The sequence below is a fragment of the Ranitomeya variabilis genome, chromosome 3 (assembly GCF_051348905.1).
Source record: "Ranitomeya variabilis isolate aRanVar5 chromosome 3, aRanVar5.hap1, whole genome shotgun sequence".
NCBI lineage: Eukaryota > Metazoa > Chordata > Amphibia > Anura > Dendrobatidae > Ranitomeya > Ranitomeya variabilis.
This window is the reverse complement of record NC_135234.1, coordinates 344,781,536-344,797,631: the sequence shown is the minus strand read 5'-3', so window position 1 is coordinate 344,797,631 and position 16,096 is coordinate 344,781,536. Positions and strand designations below refer to the sequence as shown.

Sequence of the window (16,096 nt, the reverse complement as noted above, 5' to 3'; positions counted from 1 at the left end):
TAAGGAACATGCTACTTATCAAATGATGTTGATTAATACGCCTGAAATTACTGCAACGACCAGGACCCTGGGGCGCTGCACTGCTGCTGCTGCAATGGGCTGCCAGTAGCACGGCACAGGGAGACTGCAAACAAACTTGAATTGGAAGAATGCTTCCCGCTCATTTATTTTAAACCTTTCCATGAGAATATTATATACATTTTAGAACTGTAATATGGAATAGAGAAAGGTGGTGAGGTGACAAAAATCAGAAACAAGGTAATAATGATGATTTTTGAAATGATCATAAATTAGTTTCTTCTTTCTGCTCCTCTTTATCCCTTTGATGAACAGAAGATTGATTATGTCTTCTTCCTGATTTAGGCTCCCATCAGTTTTGGAATAGCTGAAAGCTTAGAATACCAGCAGAACATTTACCCTGACACCCTGGGTCTGTTGAAGACACTAATTCCACACACTCTGAAAAGGTCTTGTGGAAAGATACAAGTAATTAATTTCTATGCAGCAACATTGAAAAGGTTAACCTGATTTATTGAATGAGATTCCATCTCAAATGTGTTATGTGTATTGTTAAAAAGCTCCAATTACAGACTTTAATTTGTATCCCTCATGGAACTGTTATTTTAAAGACACCAGGCAGACCAGTACATATATTGTGTGAGACACAATAGTCCGTCACTGTGATTAACACTTTCTTTGTTCATTTTGGGAAGGATAGTTATTATCATTATTACTATAGTTCTACCCTGATTAGTAAATGCATTTAACCCCTTCCTGACATCAGTGTATATGCAAGGTAGTGCAAATGTATGGAGCAAGCTCACAGGTTGAGCCCCTTACTCGAAGGGTAATGGTTTCATTTCACAGCCAGGATTTGCTTCGAACAGCTGTTGATGGGGCAGAGCTCCATTAAAACCTAGACTGTAACTTGTCTTCAAAGGAGACAATGTTTTTTACTATATGCAGCAATACCATTCATGTTGGGTCATTCATACTGCCCGAACTGTGGGCAGCATGAATCGCAGCCTAGCTGCACTACAGTAGTGCAGCAATGTATAATTTTCTCTGAAATACTCTGGCGTTTCAGAGATAATGTAGTTAAAAGATCTTGCCTGGGACAATAGCCAGAGAAGAGACTACTACACTGCAAATGACTGGCTTGCATGGGTATCATCCATAAAGGAAACTCTTGTACGAAAAGTCCACCTACAATTTGCCAGTAACCTTGCTAAACATATGTAGGCTATATGGATCACACTATGAGACTAAGATAAATGTTTTTGGAACTGATGGCTTCAAAACTGTATGGTGTCACAAAAATGAGAAATACAAAGAAAAATGCATGGTTGCTACAGTGAAATATGTTGGTCGCTGTGTCCTTATGCGGGGGCTGCATGAATGCTCCTGGCAGGGGTGGGTTAAGAGTAACCAGGACCCCGAGCAGTTTAAAAGGCATAGGCCCCCCCAGGGACCTGATGTGTGACGTGACATGTCATGTGATCCCTCAATAAATCATGTGATAGGTCATGTCAGTAATACACATGTGCTCTAGTGCACATCCCTACACGGGATGCTTATGAACGGCACTATAAATAACTGTGCTATGCAAAATAGAGCAAGGGTGGAGGATTAATTTCCCCAGGGGCCACATAACAGACTGCGACTATTGTGGAGTCCGAACCAGTAGGCTGAAATTAATTCTGCTCAATATTAATATAATTACAAAAAATATTAATAACTGTATGACTTATTATTGCGCAGAATTAAGTATGTTGACATCCCCCTATATACAGTATGATCCACCACATAGCCTCCTACATGCAATATGAGCCCCCTCATAGCCCCTTCAATCAACAACCAAAGCGATCAACCTATGCGACCCTTATACATGTAAACTATAACAAAAAAAAACTTTAAAAGTTCTCTGCTTGGCAAACTTCTTAATAACATTGCACACTGTTGAATCTGGGACACCAAGGTCTTTGGAGATGGCCTTATTCCCTTTGAAAGTCTTGAGTTTAAAAGATACCAAGATCTTCTGGTCTAAAATGGCTTCAAACCCCACTATGAGGTAACAGTCCTCTCATGGGTCTTAGGGCCTCTCCCTACATGCTGAACCCTGCCTATGCCGCAGAAGTTGGCACCCTAAGGTCATGAGTCATGAGTCGACTCATGACATGATAGTGGCGCCCCCGCTCAACATAAGCTATCCTTATATTTCCCTGAACTGTGTAATGACATCAAGAGGGGCATCGGCCAGAATCACGATGCTCAGTATTTTAAACCGCACGTGTGTGATGGACATATCATCACTCCTGCCCCTGATACATAATCTCGGTGATGCAGTGTGCAGGCACTTAAGGTCGTACACAACACTTACCCCTGTGCCTGCGCAGACCTGTAAAGATAGGGGTATTACCAACTTCTACTCATATTTTGCAGTGGGATAGGGCTACTCTAGCTATAGGTATTACCCCTAAATCATGAAGGTCATAAGATTATACATCAGCTTCAAGGATCTACAATAGAAAATGAACAACTGAGTCTTATTGTTTATTCTTAGTGACTAAATAAACATTTGATTGTTATTGTGCCCCCTTTGATGTCATTAGACAGGCCAGGGAAATATAGAAATAGCCGACGTTGAATGGGGATGCCTCTATCGTGACCCTAGGGTGCCAACCTCCACAGCATAGGCAGAGTTCAGCATAGAGGTAGAGGCCCTGTTTTCTAAACACCCATGTGGGTACCGTTACCTCGTAGTGGGGTTTGTAGCCCTTTCAGACTGGATGGTATTGGTATCTTTTAAAAGAGATCTTTTTGTGTGCTTGGAGCGCCCCCACTGTCGCAGGGCCGAGGGGTACCCGGTACCGGGCCTCTGTGTCTCGGTTCTGGGATTGTCACGGTGGCTAGACCCGGTCCGTGACCCTGCTAAAGGGCGTCCAGTGAAAGTTGAGGGTGGTGATGTGTGGTGCAGGGTGCAATGAATAACGAGGACACAGTGTTGCAGTCTCTTTACCTCTTTACTGAAGGCTTCAGGATCCTCAGTCCAGAGTACGGTTAACATGGCTGTCCGAGACCGGCCGGTCCAATGGCACCTCCAGAGTTCCCTTTGCAGGTGGAAATCTGTGCCTTCCTTCTAGCGCTTGTGTGTTGTAGTCCTTTCCTGCTCAGCACCAAGGGATAGTCTTCACAACTGTTGTGTCTGTTTCTGATGTTCCCTCACAACTGATTCTGATGTTCTTCTCCATCCCCCAGATGATATGGCTAGGACGCACCCGTATGACGGGTAGGCCTGGAGTTCTTCCGGGACCCTAGAGTCGACCCTCTCCCACTGTTGCCCCCTATGTCTGCTTAGGTGATTTAGGTGAGACAGCCCGCCTATAACTGACTGTCCTGCCGTAGGTTTGAAGTAAGGCTTGGAGCCAGTACTTCCTCGGCGTTTCCAGCCACTGGCTACATGCCTCAGTAGGATGTTGCCTCGATCTTACAGCACGACTCCTACTGGTGTTTTCTCCTTGTTGCTTTGATCTTGTTTCTCACTCTTCACAATAAACCTCGCTTCTTCACATCCCGTAACGTTCTTTCTGTTCGCTAGGCCTCTGTCAGGATCCCACCCCTGACAGGGATCCCCTGAATCCTCCCCTGCAACACCCTCTGCCACAGGATGTTGCCTGATTCCAACCCAGTCAGCTTTCTAACTCACTTTCTATCTAACCCCCAGTTTTACCAGACTGTGAGGAGTGGCCTAATACATAGTGCCCTTTGCTCCCCCTGGAGGCCAGACTGTGAAGTGTATTGGTGTCTGTGATACCTGGTCAGGTGAACTCCTTCAGTGCCATCAGACGTACCATAGCCCCCCTTGGTGGCGGAGCAACAGTACTGCAATGACCAGGACTCTGGGGCGCTGCACTCCCCCCCGCTTAAATCCAGTACTCCCGGACTGGGAAGAAAACAACAATACATGTCAGCAAAAAGACATACAATTTTGAAATGCAGTAACAAGTAAATTTTAACAGAGCTTCCCTTTATGGGAGGTGAGGACACTTGAACGTTACAAACATGGTTAAATATTTTAAATAACATACTATAAATAACTTCTCTTACCCAGCCGGGTATTCTACTTAGTGCAATTTCTGAACAATAATTTAACATTGCCTTTAAGGACGTATGAGCTGAATCCACTAAAGACCTAATACAAAACTAACTTTTTCTTTAAGGGCGTATAAGCTGAACCCCCAGTTTTACCAGATTGTGAGGAGTGGCCTAATACATAGCACCCTTAGCTCCCCCTGGAGGCCAGACTGTGAAGTGTATTGGTGTCTGTGATACCTGGTCAGGTGAACTCCTTCAGTGCCATCAGACGTACCATAGCCCCCCTTAGTGGCGGAGCAACAGTACCGCAACGACCTGGACTCTGGGGCGCTGCATGCTTACTTAGGGTATTTTTAAAAAATATAACTATTACAGATAATATTTTTTAAGGGGAAATGTCAGTCTTTTATGTCCTCTTACTGAATCTATACTGGAAGTTATGTACTGATAAGTTTGGAAACATGGCAAGCTTTCTGGTAGGCCCCATCAATACTTCGCCTTAGCTAGAAGATGCAGGCTTGGCATTCTCCACCAGCAATAATCCCCTGGGTAATAGCAATACCACATCCTTAAAAAAATCTTTTCAGTGATTTATTTATAGAGTACAAAAACAATGTGAGAGCATGGGGGGAAATACATTCATTACTAAACTACATGAAAAATAATATAGTACCTTCATACCTTTGACTAAATATTAACATGTCTCCCAGGGTGAATAATCAAACATTTCTATCCACATGTTTAAAAGAATCCATTGCCTCATCAGTGAGAATTATGAGGATTGTCATTGAGGAAGAAAAGGTAAATCTAGAGAACTCATCTAAACATTTGAATGAACTAATTGAGGAGACTCTGAAATTCAAATCAGACCTTGAAATTAGGTGTGAGGAATTCTCCCGGGTTCATTAAAAAAATACCAAAACACACTTAAAGAAAAGGAAGCAATTAGTTCCTCAGGGATCTGGGTGAGTTTAAAAATAATACAGCATATCATTTTGGGTCAAAAGAAATGGATAATTATAACATGACGTATCACCATCTGATATCGGTACATCTGAAACAGAAAGGTCGGAACCCAATAGAGGGTGGAAACCAAGGGCAAGAGGAGAAGGATGGACAGAATGAAATGGGAGATGTTCCATAAACCACCATTACAGTACCTCTATGCAAAATGGCTCAGAAGGTGCGTCATTTTCCTCTGGACCATCCTCGTCATCTTTTTTAGAACAGACAGGACAAGGGGGGTACAACCTGAGTAGGAGATAATGGGATCTAATAGGATTATCAATCTTAGCACACATATGTTGACTTCCGATGAGTTGTGAGTTCTCCAAAAAGGTATGCATATTGTTCCCGCAGTGAACTATAATCTTTTCAGTGGGTGAAGGACATTAATCTATTCGGCCGCAAACTTAAATGGCATTAATTTTTCAAAAATCACAACAAGGAACAATGTCAAAAATTGGGTATTGAAGAGGAGGACTTGGAGGAAGTCCAAACCCTTGTGGATGTCATGGATGTGGGTATCAAGGATAGGGGGAATGTTCTGTTTATGGATCTACAAAAGAAGAGTGTCAAAATGCCTCCTTTTCTTGGATCTAAACAGTATTGATATTTTTTTTAAAGTTGTCAAAGAAGAACTGATTAAGATCCAATCACCAAATCAATTTGTTGAATCGAGCCCCACTGTTTGTGAGACAGACGCCGTAAGAGAGGTAGAAAATAATGACATTCTGATCATTAAATCATCAGATAAAGGGGTCAGTTTGGTCATCCTTGCACAACACAAACTATCTTGAGATGTGTAGTTTTATCCTCCTTGATAAATCTACCAATGAGACCCTAATTAAAGATCCAACTCCAATTTTTTCTGATATACTTATGGAAATACTTGAAGGAGGTTTGAATCTCAGTGTCGTCTCAAAGAACGAGTTTGAATTCATGGCCCCAAGGACACCAACAATTCCTACCTTTTACTCTCTGCCTAAGAACCACAAGGGTCTGGAATGGTTAAGAGGCAGACTCATAGTGTCAGGGGTTAACTCAGTCTCTTAGAACACAGGTGTCTATATTGACAGGATATTCCTACCATTCTTGACTTCACTGCTTTCCTACCTGAGAGACACATCAGATCCAATATTAAAGATAAAGGGTATTACAGTGGAACCAGATACTTTGTGAACATTAACTACATGCAATAATCAGAAGGCTACGTCTACCAATAACTTACACCGATTAGACAGCCACCAACCTGCCCCTCTTAAAAAAGGAATACCTAAAGGACAGTACCTCAGAATTAAGGAGAAACTGCTCTACAACAGAGTGTGATTTTCATAGACAAACATGAGACTTGAAACACAGATTCATGGATAGGTGTTCTTCCAGAGAGACACTTGATCCAGCATTCTGGCATGCCCTAGGCCAGAAAAGACAGTCACTACTACAATGTGAAAAGAAGAATGAAACTAAGGAATTAATACATATTGTGGGCACCTTTGACAATCAGACAGATAGAATACATCGGATTATTAAAAAACATTGGGGCATTCTGAGAGCAGATCCAGACTTGAAAGATATTGTCCCTGTGATTTCAAATTTCACATATAGGAAGGGGCAATCTATAAAAGATCGGTTGGTGCATAGTCTCTTTACAAGACTGAAAAGAAAAGGAACCTGGTTAGATCAAAATGTTAGTAGGACAATTTAGGTATGGTGACTGTTCTTTCTGCAGCTGGGAAAGACTGTGCAAGAGATTCACTGGTAGGTCTCCTGGAAGAACCTACCTTATGCATGATTTTGCTAACTGTATAACAACGGGGGTGGTACACATGGCTACCTGTGGAAGAAAACAAATTTGCAAGATGATTTCACTGCATTCAAACAGACAACGCTCTCTTTCAAATCTGCCCTCATCTCTGCTAAACAGGCCTACTTCACAACCCTTGTATCTTCCCTATCCTTCAACCCCAAACAGTTATTCAAAACTTTTAACTCCCTCCTCCACCCACCACTTCTCCCTCCAACCTCCCTCATCTCTGCTGAGGACTTTGTCACACACTTCAAAAATAAGATCGACTGAACAAGGGAAGCCTTTATTGTTCAACCACCACAACCCTTTGTATACCAGACCAACGCCCAAAACCCATAACCTCCTTGTCCAACATCACTGAAGGGGAGCTTAATTGTCCCCTCTCCAAATCACACCTCACCACTTGTGCACTAGACCCATCCCAACCCACCTCCCCCCCTCCCCCTCAACCTCACCACCACACTTATCCCAACCTTAACCCATCTCTTCAACCTATCACTAACTTCTGGTACCTTCCCTTCTGCTTTCAAACATGCCACAATCACGCTTATCCTTAAAAAGCCAACCCTAGACCCATGTCGAGTTATCACCCAATATCGCTGCTCCCTCTCGCTTCCAAACTCCTGGAGCAGCACTTTCACGCTTAACTTTCCTCCCACCTCTCCTCTATCTTGCTCTTTGACAATCTACAATCTAGTTTCAGTCCCCATCATTCCACTGAGACTGCCCTGACCAAAATTACTAACGACCTACTTACAGCCAAAGCTAATGGACAATACTCTATACTCCTCCATCTAGACCTGTCCTCTGCTTTCAACACAGTTGACCACTGCCTTCTACTACAGATTCTCTAATCCTTTGGCATCAAAGTCCTCACCCTATCCTGGATCTCCTCATACCTTTCCAACCGCATATTCAGCATCTCCCACTCCCACACTACCTCCTCATCCCACACCCTCTCTGTTGGAGTCTCCAAAGGCTCTGTTCTAGGACCTTTACTCCTCTCAATCTATACAGTTGGCCTGGGACAACTCATAAGTCCCATAGATTCCAATACCACCTCTATGCTGATGACACTCAGATCTACCTCTCTGGCCCAGACATCACCTCTCTGCTGTCCAGAATCCCGGAGTGTCTATCAGCCATATCCTCCTTCTTCTCCTCTCGCTTCTTCAAACTCAATGTGGACAAATCTGAACTCATCATCTTTCCTCCATCTCACAGATCTTCCTTACCTGATATATCTATCACCATTAATGACATTAATGACATCACACTTTCCCCCGTACCGGAAGTCCGCTGCCTCGGAGAAACCATTGACTCTGCCCTGTCCTCCAAACCACACATCCAAGCTCTTTCCACTTCCTGTGGCCTCATGCTCAAAATTATCTCCAGAATCTGTCCTTTCCTCAATCCTTTATCTACTAAAATGCTTGTGCATGCCCTCATCATCTCCTGCCTCGTCTACTGCAATATCCTTTTCTGTTGCCTCTCTGCTAACACTCTCGCATCTCTCCAGTCCATCCTTAACTCTGCTGCCCGGCTAATTCATCTCTCTCCTCGCTACTCCACGGCTTCTCCCCTCTGCAAATCTCTTCACTGGCTTACATTCCCTCAGCATATCCAGTTCAAATTACTAATAATGAAATACAATGCTATCCATAACCTGACTCCTCCATATATCTCTGAACTAATTTCCTGATATCTTCCCTCACATAATCTCCGGTCCCCCCAAGACCTCCTTCTCTCCTCCACACTTATTTGCTCCTCACCTAATCGCCTCCAAGACTTCTCCCGAATATTCCCTATCCTCTGGAATTCTGTGCCCCAACTCGTTCGACTATCAACCACATTCGGATCCTTCAGACAAAACCTGAAAACCCACCTCTTCAAGAGAGCCTACAGCCTGCAAAGACCCCGCTGCCTCCTCACCACCACCGGAGCTACCCCCTCACCAACCCCGGAGCTGCCGCAACCCCCAGCCTATTGTCTCCTTCCCCACCATCCTGTAGAATGTAAGCCCACAAGGGCAGGGTCCTTGCCCCTCTGTATCAGTTTGTCATTGTTAGGCTGGGTTCACATTACGTTATAGGCATCCGTTACACAGACTACGTTACACCGCGGCATAACGTGGTGTAACGTAGTCCGTTAACGCCGCCATTAAGTCCCATGTCGGATGCATCGCTAGCGCACGCCCACAATGGTCGTGCGCTAGCGATGTGCCGTCATTGAGTGACGGACCCTGAGGTGCGGGCAGCAGCGTTTCCAGGTCCATCACTGCTAATGCAGATAGAGCATCTGCTAACGCTATCTGTGCTAGCACGATGACATATCGGCACTTGCATTAACAGCAGCCCGTGTTGAACAGGCTGCTGTTAACGCAATGTGAACCTAGCCTTAGTTTGCTTACTGTAAGGGATGTCTGTAATTTGTATGTAACCCCTCCTCATGTAAAGCACCATGGAATCAATGGTGTTATATAAATAAATAATAATAATAATAATAATAATAAATGCTCATTGATTTATGTAAGGAAAGCCAAGAGGGAATTCAGGAAGCGTATCGGTGAACATATTGATGACATTTGGAACTGTAGGTAAACCCCTATTGCAAGACATGCAATGGAATTCCATGGATGAGATAAAAGAACATTTATTTTTTGTGTATTGGAGCTTATCAGACAAAATGTAAGAAAAGGGGATTAGAATAGACTGATACTACAGAAGGAGTGTCAGTGGATTTTTCAACTGGGTTCTTTGACACCTAAAGGACATAATGAACAGTTATCCTTTGGCTGTTTTATATGAATATGGGGCAGCCACCTTGCCATGCTAGATCTCCATTCTTGTGGGATCAAATTATTCTGTCCTAGATTAATCTCATTCACTGTATCTTTAAGGAGGTTTTCCTTTATCAAAATACTCGCAATTAAACCATCTTGCTGTAATCATGTATCTTAAAGACTGTAGGAGATTATTTGAGATCTGCCCATAATTAAAAACAATAAATTAATAATTATGTAAATATGGAAAACCATATATGTTTGGATAAAGTTTAATCCCATGATGGTTTGGAAAGCTTTAATAAACATTGTAGATCCTATATTAGACTTATGACCTTCATGATTTAGGGGTAACACATATGGCTAGAATACCCCTATACTTGAATTGTGCAGGAAATACCTCAATCTGTATATAGGAGTTCACTTCACGTCTGCGCAGGCACGGGGGGGAAGTGTTGTTTATGACCTTAAGGCTGCTGTCACACTAGCAGTATTTGGTCAGTATTTTACATCAGTATTTGTAAGCCAAAACCAGGAATGGGGGATAAATGCAGAAGTGGTGCATATGTTTCTATTATACTTTTCCTCTATTTGTTCCACTCCTGGTTTTGGCTTACAAATACTGATGTAAAATACTGACCAAATACTGCTAGTGTGACGGTAGTCTAAGTGCTACATACAGTTTGAGACCTCCACATAGCTACCTATATACAGTATAAGCCCCACATAGCTCCATATATAGTATGAGCCCCCATATAGCTACCTAGATCTAGTATGAGCACTGACATAACCTCCTATATACAGTATAAGCCTCACGTAGGTCTCTATATACAAATGAGCCCCCATATAGCCTCCTATACACAGTATGAGCCCCCGCATAGCCTCCTATATGCAGTATAAGCTCGCCCATAGCCTCCTATATGCAATATGAGCCTGCACATAGCCTCCCATATGCAGTATGAGCCACCTATAAACAGTTTGAGCCCCTATATAGCCTCCTGTATACGGTGTGAACCCCCATATAGCCTCCTAAATATAGTATAAGCCCGCACATAGGCTCCTGTATACAGTATGAACACCCATATTGCCTCATAAATATAGAGACCGCACATAGCCTCCTTTATACAGATCCATCGGTGAAAAATTATTTAAAAACAAAATTCTTTAATAAATAACATGGTTAAAATGATGGCATAAAACCATTAATTTAGAAAAAATGCAAGTAACCCGGGAAACTCATCGTCTTACGCGTTTCAAACATACAGGTTCTTAATCATAGTTCAGAGTGTTCAACAGAAAATACCCAAAAGTGACACCATTCCAAAAACTGCACCGCTCAAGGTGTGCAAAACCACATTCAAGAAGTTTATTCACCCTTCAGGTGCTTCTCGAGGACTAAAGCAATGTGGAAGGAAAAAATGAACATTTAACTTTTTTCACCAAAAAATTAATTTGGAACCAATTTTTTTAATTTTCACAAGTGTATCAGGAGAAAATGGACCACAACATTTGTTGTGCAATTTCTCCTGAGTACACCAATACCCTGATTGTGTTGAAATAACCACTGTTAGGTTGCATGTCAGTGCTCAGAAGGGAGGGAGCACCGTTTGACTTTTTGAATTGGCTGGAATCAATGGTGGCGCCATATCGCATTTGGAGACCACCTGCTATACCTAAACAGTGGAACCCACAAATTCTAACTTCAATCCTGAACGCAACACACCCCTAACACTAATCCCAACGCTAACCATAACCCTAACCACAAACCTGACATTAACACAACCCTTACCCTAATCCCTACTATAACCGTAATCCCAACCATAACCACAACCCTATCACTAGTCCAACCCTAACTTTAGCCCAACTCTAAATTTAGCCCAACCCTAACCCTAGACCCAACTCTAATCCTAGTCCAACCCTAACCTTAACTTTAGCCCAGCCCTAACTTTAGCCCAACTCTATCTTTAGTCCAACTCTAACTTTAGCCCAACTCTAAACCTAATGGAATAAATGGAAATAAATACTTTTTTTTTATTTTATTATTTTTACCTAAAAAAAGGCACCCCCTTAGTTAGGTAAAAATAATAAAATAAAAAAAGTATTTATATCCATTTTTTCCATTAGGGTTAGAGGGGTTTGATTTAGTATTTTTTTTTATTTTATCACTGTGAAAGGGTCTATCACAATAATCAAAATGAAGTAATAGGAAAAATGTCCTATTGTTGCCAGGTGACGGCCGGCAGATCTCATCGGGCACACTGCGCATGCGCCCACCATTTTCTACCCAGAAGAAGATGCCGGTGGCTCAGGGGACTTCATAGGGGGATGCAGTGTCTCCAAACATACTGGAGGTCGATCGGGGGAGCCCATTTCTCTCTCCTCTGATGTGCGATCGCATCAAAGGAGTGAGAAACTAAATGGGAAATCTGACTTTTTTCGCGTTCACCGTTATTCCAGTAATAACGGCGATCGCAACACTGCAACACTGGGATAGGCGTTGAAAAGCAGTGCTGAAGCATAATTACCCTTAACTGTCGGCATTAAAAGGCATATCGGTGGTTGTTATGGAATATAAATATAGGGGAACACGCATAAAAGAAATTCAGCAAACATGCAATAATCAGAGAACATGTATGTCTATGTCTCAGAATAACCTACTTGTGGGGTTAGTGAAAAAAAACCCTGTATACAATGTATCCCTATGCACAGTTGTGCTCAAAAGTTTACATACCCTGGCAGAATTTTTGCTTTCTTCGCCTTTTTCAGAGAATATAAATGATAACACCAAAACTTTTCTCCACTCATGGTAAGTGGATGGGTGAAGCCATTTATTGTCATACTATGGTTTCTCTTTTTAACCCCTTTCTGCCATTGGACATACTATTCTGTCCATGTGGGGTGGGCCCTACTTCCCAAGGACGGAATAGTGCGTCCAGCGCGATCAGCCATGCTCACCGGGGGAGCGCGGCTGATCGCGGCCGGGTGTCAGCTGACTATCACAGCTGACATCCGGCACTATGTGCCAGGAGCTGTCACGGACCACCCCCGGCACATTAACCCCCGGCACACTGTGATCAAACATGATCGCAGTGTTCTGGCGGTATAGGGAAGCATTGCGCAGGGAGGGGGCTCCCTGCGTGCTTCCCTGAGACGATCGGTACAAGGCGATGTGCTCACCTTGTACCGAGCGTCTCCTCCCTGCAAGCCCCGGATCCAAAATGGCCACGGGGCTGCATCCAGGTCCTGCAGGGAGGTGGTTTCACAGCGCCTGGTCAGAGCAGGTGCCGGGAAGCCTCCAGCAGTTCACGTCAGATCGCTGATCTGACACCGTGCACAGCAAAGTGTCAGATCAGCGATCTGTCACTTTACTGTGATGCCCCCACCCCCAGGGCAAAGTAAAAATGTAAAAAAAAAAAACTTACATGTGTAAAAGAAAAAAAAATAAAATTCCTAAATAAATAATAATAATAAAAAAATATTGTTCCAATAAATACATTCCTTTATCTAAATAAAAAAAAAACAATAAAAGTACACATATTTAGTATCGTCGACCCGAACTATAAAACTGTCCCCACTAGTTAACCCCTTCAGTGAACACCGTAAAAAAAAAAAAAAAATGAGGCAAAAAACAACGCTTTATTATCATACCACCGAACAAAAAGTGGAATAGCAAGCAAAAAGACGGAAATAAATAACCATAGTACCGCTGAAAACATCATCTTGTCCCGAAAAAACGAGCCGCCATACAGCATCATCAGCGAAAAAATAAAAAAGTTATAGTGTTAGGGGTCAAGTTCCCACCTCTGCACAGGGGGAATATCTGTCCATCTCCGCTGCAGTTTCCCATTCTTCTCCTGCCACAGTGGAGGCTGCTCATCGGAGATGTTGGTCCCAGTGTCTCGCTCAATCTGACTCTGTGAAGAGGATTACTGCTGCTTTTCCAGCTTCTGCCATTGAAGTCAGTGCTGGGCAGCGGCAAGCAGACGCTTTTGGGACTAAGTCCTGCTTTTCTCCTTCTGAGCATGCCCAGGGTATGATCTCTCATTGGAGATCGAGGCTCACATGCTTGGATACTGCAGCAAAGCCCATTGGTCCTCCAGGAAGATCCTGAAGGTGCTCAGGCTTTGCGGCAGCTTCTCATTGGTCCTTCTAGGAAGGTCTTGCTCTGGCTGCAGCTATAAAAGGCTCGCATGGCCGCACTGCCATGCGCTAGTATCTTTCTAAGTTATGTGCTTTGCGCCAGTGTGGTCATGTAAGATTGTGTTCAGGGACCCGGCTGAAATAAGCCCCTAGAATGCTGGCACCTCCAGCGAGGAATTTCTGTGTTTGTGTGTATTCAGGGACCTGGCTGAAATAAGCCCCTAGAATGCTGGCACCTCCGGCGAGGAGTTTTGTGTGCATGCATGTTCACTGACTGCTCTCTGTTGGGCAGTTAGACTGTGCTCCTGTGAAGTCTAACAGGGCGCAATGCTTTGCTTTCACGGCTGTTCTGTGAGTTATCAGAGCTAGCCAATACCGCCATATAGTGCTGCCATTTGCTAGCAGCAGGTTTTCCTGTACGGTGGACCACGGGCTGCGAACGCATCAATAACAATAAAAAACTCTATTTTCTCTGTGTGTTCCACTAGCCCTAACAGTATACTAGCGCCAGGGTCTGGCTAGTAAATGGCGGATGATCAGCGTCTACAGCGGTACGTCCAGCAGCTGTTGGGTAGGTTGGCGGCTCTAGAGCGTACAACCTCAGCTGTGGACGTCACTGCTGTCGCTGTTCAGGCTGCAAGTGCAGCTGCAGCCAGTTTGTCCGCAGCCACCCCTGCCCCGACTATATCCCGTCTCCCACTTCCAGACAAGTTTGCTGGTGACAGTAAGCTATGTCGGGGATTCGTGAGCCAGTGCTCCTTACATCTCGAGCTCCTGGTTGCACGTTTTCCTACGGAACGGGCGAAAGTGGGATTCATTTTATCTCTTGTCGGGCAGGGCGTTGGAGTGGGCAATGCCGCTTTGGGAGCGCAGTGATCGTGTGGTGCAGAGTGATCCTCTCTTCCTGGACGCTCTGAGGCAGGTCTTTTTGGGACCTTGTGTCACTCACGATACCGCTCTCCAATTGTTGGCAATTACTCAGGGTTCATCCATGATCAGCCAGTTTTCCGTTCAACTCCGGACTCTAGCCTCTGAGCTAGAATGGCCAGATAAAGTCCTTATTCCGGTGTTCTGGAAAGGACTGGCAGATCATGTAAAGGATGCCTTGGCCACCAGGGAGATACTCGCCACACTGGAGGAGCTCATTACAGTATCTACCCACATCGACCTCCGTGTTAACGAGCGGAGGTTGGAGAGGACCCAGTGTAGGCATAGGTTTCGGCTGGCTCCCACCTTCGCCAAACCTCTAGAATCTCCTGTTCTGGCGTCTGACTCCCATGAGGCCATGGAGGTTTCTCGAGCGGGACCTAAGTCTCAGACCGCTCGAGTACCTGTGGTGTGTAAAAATTGTCAACAACTGGGACATTATGCTAATAAGTGTCCACAGCGGTCGGGAAAACAATCACGTCTAGTGACCATAGGAGGAGGTTCACTAGACACAGCGGCCTTTTCCTCCAAGCTGTCCTTTAAAGGGACAAATCTGTTGGGCTCATCCACTCTTGCAGTTGAGCTTTGTGTGGATTCAGGTGCAGAGGGAAATTTCATGTCCTCTGCTTTTGCTCTGCGCCACGCAGTACCTCTGGTGATCCTCACCAAACCAGTAACTGTTAGAGTGGTGAATGGGTCGACACTTCCATTACAAATCACACACCACCCTTTCACATTAGCCATGTCCTCATCCCACCAGAAGATTATTTCCCTTCTTGTCCTTCCCGAGGGAATGGATGAGATTCTGCTGGGAATACCCTGACTCCGTTTCCCCTCTCCACATATTGAGTGGACCTCAGGGAGGATATTGGGTTGGAGTGAATCTTGTATGGGCAGATGTGTGAAAGAGTGCATTCAGGTTTCCACCACGGTTTCCACCACGGAGATACCGTTAGATCTCTCTTCTCTTCCCAAATGCTATAGGTCCTATGCAGACGTTTTCTCCAAAAAGGCTGCGGAGACCCTTCCGCCTCACCGTCCCTATGACTGTCCTATAGATCTCTTGCCTGGAGCAGAACCTCCTCGGGGATGTGTCTATCCCCTCTTTCTCCCGGAAATGGAGGCTATGTCCCAATACATCCAGGAGAATTTGGCAAGAGGGTTCATTAGGAAGTCAGTGTCACCTGCAGGTGTGGGGTTCTTTTTCGTTCAGAAAAAGAACGGAGAGTTACGTCCTTGCATAGATTACAGGGGTCTTAACGCCATCGTTAATAATAAGTACCCGCTGCCCCTGATTTCTGAGCTTTTTGATAGGCTACGGGGAGCAAGGGTATTTACCAAAT

At 44.2% G+C, this 16,096-nt stretch overlaps 1 long non-coding RNA gene across 2 annotated transcripts in view; it reads left to right on the top strand.

Annotated features, from left to right (window-relative positions):
- The first annotated feature begins 367 nt into the window (after window positions 1–367).
- The window catches only part of LOC143818223 (uncharacterized), a 575,754-nt gene continuing 560,025 nt past the window's right edge, over window positions 368–16,096 (top strand). Inside the window, exon 1 of one of the 2 annotated variants that reach the window (XR_013224394.1) lies at window positions 368–518. This is a non-coding gene — a long non-coding RNA (uncharacterized LOC143818223). The remainder of the gene's footprint in view (window positions 519–16,096) is intronic. The other variant, XR_013224395.1, reaches the window with a different exon arrangement.